Source organism: Oxyura jamaicensis, chromosome 1 (assembly GCF_011077185.1).
Source record: "Oxyura jamaicensis isolate SHBP4307 breed ruddy duck chromosome 1, BPBGC_Ojam_1.0, whole genome shotgun sequence".
Taxonomy (NCBI): Eukaryota; Metazoa; Chordata; class Aves; order Anseriformes; family Anatidae; genus Oxyura; species Oxyura jamaicensis.
In genome coordinates, this window is record NC_048893.1 from 176762295 (window position 1) to 176767465 (window position 5171).

Below are 5171 nucleotides of genomic sequence, written 5' to 3' on the forward strand. Positions count from 1 at the left end.
CCCTTCCCCCCTTTTCTTTCCTTTTTTAAATTTTTATTTATTTATTTATTTATTTTATTCATTGTGTTCTCTGTTGTTAGATGTCGTTCTTTTGCAGAGGATGAAGTATGTCAAACATACTAGCTTTACTTTTAGTTTTGGCTTTGAGTTTGATAAGTAGAAACAAAGCAGCAAGCAATGGCTATGGTTTGAAACAGCTATAACCGCAGTTCACAAAATAATATTAAAAGATGACAAAAGCCATAAAAATCTCTGTGTTCCCTTTACTTGCTGTGTTCTGTCAGACACGAATCTCCTTTTCAAGGGAAACACTGGAAAAGCTGATATGCTGCTTCAAAAATAAATTTAAAAATGCACAAACCAGAATTTCTCTTGTCATGGGGCTGTGAAATCATTGTAATGCTGCTGAACCCCTGAACATTCAGCACACAGTGACCTTGGCACACAGGTAGAGTAACTCCTGGGAGCAATTCCACTACATCAAAAGATTTGCTTGTTTGCATCACATTGAGTGTATGCTCAGGACCTCATCTTTTCGGAAATTTCTTGTTGCTATGTGAACTTTGGAACAAGATTTCTTCCCAGAGCAGTTTTGCTGCAACAGCCTTTTGCACAGACAGGGTCACTAAGCTAAAAGTTCATCTCCAGGCAATCTCAGGAGCTGAACACCCCTCTGGATCCATTGAAAGGGTCAGAATAGATAAGGATGGGGATAAGGCCTGAGCTTTGCTCCAGCTTTGTGCCAGGGGCTGCCCTCTGACCACCCAGAGGCCAAAGGGCTGTCTGGTCATTTGGGTGAGAAAGTCACCAGCAGCCAGGCTTACAGTTCTGCTTCTCTGTGGGTCATTGCCTGCAGAAACTAGTATGCCTGGTAGAAGTGCTATTTCTTGTAAACTCTGTGCCTCTAGAGTTGCTCTATTTTAAATGCAGGCAAATAGCTGAAACGACAATGTCTGTGCACTGGCCTAAGGCCTTGGTGCTTACAAGCTGAAATGCACAGGAAGTGAGATACAAACCCAAAAGTACTTCAGAGTCTTGATCTTTCCCTGCCTCTGCTATTCTCCAGAAGCCCCAGAAGAGTCTTCTGAGGAATGTAAGCAGCTCTATTAACTCAAACCATTGTGCACACAACATACTTCCTAGGAACAGGTCTTACAACTCTTGAAAAGTGCTAGTCAAATAAGTTGAATATCTCTTCATTTCTGCTGATCTTCAAGCTCTCATGTGATCTATCCAAGGAGGAAAAACTCCCTCATAAGAAGGCCAGTAAGCAGCTTTCCTCTAGGGTGATCCATAGCAGGCTCTGGTTTACAATAATAAAAATCTGTAAGACGTCATCATTTCATAAACTTCTTCAAATTAGACTTTTTGCTGGCACCCCTAAAGATCTCTACCTGTTTTCTGAGCATGCCATCTGAGTTCTGACTACTCCAGACACAAGAGGTTGAGCACACCAAGAGACAGAAAAGTAACAAATTAAATGAAAACTTGAATGTTACAGGGTTAATGAAAAGTAAACACGTGAGGCCTAGCCACAACCAGAATTAGCGCTGGTAGCCTGCTAGGTCAGTTCTTTATAGCTTGTTCAGGATTAGGATGAGTGGCCAGCAGCATATTACTACAGTGCAGCTATTTGTGTGGGACTGGGCTTAGTTCTCTTGGAAATGTGAAGTCATAATTATTGGGTTCCACTCAGTTTGAAGCAATCCAGAAATGGTACATCTTTTGAGTGTGTGGGAGGAGAATTTCCTTCTTCTCTTTCTCTCTTGCTCTCTCTCTCCTGTCCTTATTCTACTTCTTGATCCTCATGTGTTACAGTACATAGTACTGGGAAAATTATTCATGCTGAATAATTTTGTTGATATATTTCACCCTGGAAACTCTTCAAGCACATTGTGATTTCTCTTGAAAGCGTTTGAAAAATGCCACTGAATGTAAGCCACGTGGTATAGTTTCCCTTCCTCAGTTGGACAACCGGCTCTGTGACAAGGGTTCTGATGGGAGTACTCACACAGGTCAGGAATGTGGAGCATATCCAGGCTTTGTGAGTTTTTCATGAGTCACAGGATTTCCACCAGGTCAGAGCCTATTTCTTTTATGTTAAACAAAAAACAATACCAACACAAACAAACAAAAACAAACAAACAAACAAAAGCTTCAGCGCACATGAATTTCAGTGCAGACCAGGAAAAATCCCACTCCTCCTCACTGTGGCTAACCATTTTCTTTTCCTATACTCTGGGGCAAAAGCAACCCAGGAGAGTCCAAGCTGGCCAAATTCACCCAAATTTGATAAGTCATTGTGTCAGGGACACTTAGTTCTCACAGATTTTCTGCAAGCTAAGTAGAAGCCCTATCCAAGTGTTTCTGAGCATAAATCCATCTTCCTGCTGGACACCAGAATGCCCACTGACAGAGGAGGTGTTGCATATGTTCCAATCAATCAAAAATCTTCCAAGTTTTACTCATGTCCAGAGAATCCAGGATTGGATGGCAAGGAACTGTGTGTGTTGTACATGAAAAATGGCTTATTTTGTGAATGCTGAAAGGCACTGGATAATTGGGTGTATGTTTGTGTGGGGGTTGATGTCCCAAAATGAACTTTTGAACTTTCAAGCAGAAACCTGCTACTTGCTAGCTGCAACAGGTATGGGCTGGCTGTAAACTTTGATAACACCTGGGCTAAACAAAAGTATCACATGCCAAATCCTTCAGTTAATAAAGACACATGGGGTAAAGACACTTATGACTGATCATGTGTTGTGCTTTTGCACATAGACTGTTTACATTGGGAAGACTGGTTGCTTGGCATTCCAGAAAGCAGAGGAACCTGAAAAGAAGGGCTCCCATTAAGAAGACATGGTAATGGAAAGGAGAAGGAGGCTTATGAAGAGGAAGGCAAAGATCCTGGCTGGAGGAAACCCCCTGGAATTTGGCGAAGGTCCTGGAGACCTTCAGGCCCTTCCTGGAGGTAAGGGATCACTGCCATCAGTCTCACTTGGTCACAGGACTGCGGCCAGCCCAAGTGAAAGCGGAATGAAGGGTAGGGGTCAGACATCATATGTACAGTCCCACCACCTTTATTATTTCCCATATTCTTTCCTTGACCAGGAAGAGCTCAATGCTGGGGAAGGTGTTTGCTTTGAAAGTCTGTGTTGGGAAGGAGGGGTAGAGCAGCGATGACGCTATGGCATGAAGCCTCCTTTAGTGCTTTAGGTGTAGGTGTCACCACTTGCCCCTCTTTGGAACAGCCATAAAGGCTGAAGGGTAGTCATTAATCACAGAAGGGTAGATGTTGTTCGGCTCTGAGTTTGGAGCACAGGGTCTGCTCCAGAGGCTACACCGCTTTGTGTGAGCACATGTCCATGTGTCCACCAGAGACCCACTGCATGTTTCAGGATGATTCGTATGCCATACATGCTTGGTGCGTTGATGCTACTGGGTCTGAATATGAAAGGTGCATGGTGTATCTCACATGTACAGGGCACAAAACCCACTGTGGGATTTGGTCCCTTCTCTTGCAGGGCTGCTGCTCCCCATACAGCCTGAAAGAGGTATCAAAAAGGAGTCTACCATCCCTTGTGCTCCCCCCTCTACTTCATCTGCAACCTTCTACCTCTGGAGTTACACTAACAAGGGCAATTTGTGCTTGTAGACTATTAATTGCAGTACAGTGATGCAGCAAGTCATTAATCCAGGCTGGCACTTTCTAGGCAATGTATAAACATGCAGCATGCAGGTCCCTGCTTTGACATATCCTTGCATTTGTCTGCTTGTTGTTAAGCAACACAGACAAATGACATAAAAGTATAGAAAGAAGTGAATGTCTTTGGATTCATCAATGGTTAGCAGCAAAACAGGTCTAATTTGTCCAGACACTGACCTACTGCCTCTCCACTTTTTTTGCCCTGGTCAACAACTATCCATCCTCAAATGTTTTGCGGCCCTCACATACATTTAGGATCATATGTCTAACTGAAAGGACCAGTAGTTTTTATATGGCTGTCTAGACGTTACCCAGGTTCCTATTTCCACATCATTTTTCTATCGTGTTCAACAACACATAATTACACTTCAGTGTAGAAATGCCATTTGTAAAAAAAGGCCATTTGTAATGCGGAGAAAATAATTTTTAATGAAGAGATTTGACAAAGATGTGAATGATTTGGGAAATAAAAAAATCCCAATGAAGGCCTGGGATGCTGGGCAGTCCCCTTCCCTCCCCTCCCTTCCCTTCCCTTCCCTTCCCTTCCCTTCCCTTCGCCTTGCTTCGCCTCGCCTCGCCTTGCCTTGTCTCTCCCTAGTAACAAAGAAAGAGACAGGTTGGTTACAGCTCTAATGGTGGAAGGGAAGAATCATCTGGAGCCAGGAGTGATCCCAGCTGGCATTACGATTTGTATCTGCCTTTCCATGTTTCAGACTGAGAACTAGATCCTGTCTTCTGCCAGTGCTGGCAGTAGTAGTTCAGGGAGGTTTACCTAGACACTAACTCCCTTTCCAATTCACAGGGACCTAGTTAGACTGAGGCTGGTTTCTGGAGAGAGTTAAGAAGAGGCTGCTACTGCTCAGCCCCGTTCCATAGATGGGGAGTTGGACTTGCAAACTGGGGATGTCCTGCTTTATATGGCTGCAAAGCATGCATTTGTATGAAAAAGTCAGCAAGGGAAAATCGAAAGGCTGCCTGTTAGGGTAATATAATAGAGTCTGTCAATGTGACAAAGCAATGGACAGGACACAGAGTGTTCTTTCTTGCTAGGTTTTCCTATCTTTTTGGAGATGTGCAGGCATAAGTGAATTTTCCCAGTATTTTTTGGCAGTGAAATTCTTGTTATGGCAAAACTAGCGATATTGCATGAAAAGAGATGGAGTCTTATGCCTTCAAATTAAAAAGAGGACAGAATTTAGTTTAAAAGTAGCTCACATTGTATTTATTATTAACAAACTCTTTCTTTACAGGTTTTAAATACTGTTTTTTTCCTGATGTGCTCTTTTTCTTCCTAATATACTATGCATATTCCAAACTATTTCTTCAAGAAATGTAGAAAATAATGTAGACGTTTTGAGGAGGAATGGCAGCTATTTCCCACTCCCCCATGACATTTTGTTATGGTGAAAAAAACAAAGGAAGCCACCTGGATGTGAAATATTGTGCCTGGAAAAACAAACAAACA

At 42.8% G+C, this 5171-nt stretch overlaps 1 long non-coding RNA gene across 2 annotated transcripts in view; it reads left to right on the forward strand.

Moving 5' to 3' along the window:
• The window catches only part of LOC118165363, a 6531-nt gene extending 2407 nt beyond the window's left edge, over nt 1-4124 (forward strand). Inside the window, exons 2-3 of one of the 2 annotated variants that reach the window (XR_004750015.1) lie at nt 2779-3001; nt 3525-4124. This is a non-coding gene — a long non-coding RNA (uncharacterized LOC118165363). The remainder of the gene's footprint in view (nt 1-2778; nt 3002-3524) is intronic. The other variant, XR_004750016.1, reaches the window with a different exon arrangement.
• The last annotated feature ends 1047 nt before the right edge of the window (nt 4125-5171 follow it).